The sequence below is a fragment of the Rhagoletis zephyria genome, unplaced genomic scaffold (genome assembly GCF_001687245.7).
Source record: "Rhagoletis zephyria isolate East Lansing unplaced genomic scaffold, Rhagoletis_zephyria_1.1 Rzeph_scaffold_03938, whole genome shotgun sequence".
NCBI classification, from domain to species: domain Eukaryota; kingdom Metazoa; phylum Arthropoda; class Insecta; order Diptera; family Tephritidae; genus Rhagoletis; species Rhagoletis zephyria.
Window position 1 is genome coordinate 19,747 of NW_016161021.1, and position 258 is coordinate 20,004.

Genomic DNA, 258 nt, shown 5'->3' on the forward strand with positions numbered 1-258 from the left:
GTGCCTTGGTAATGGCGAATTCGTAAGGATCTATTGATTGCATTATAAACATTTTCATTTATTTGTTAAACATACAATTACTTCCATTACAACCCGGTCCTATGGATGCTAGAAGCGCGAATTCACATAAGGTGGTGTTACCGGAAAATGAATAAATAAATTATCCTCCTTATTCTAGAACCCGAATTCTCGTGATTCGTAATTCGTAGCTACGCTACGAAAAACGAAAAATCCACATGCTGTAACCCTTGCGGAAAC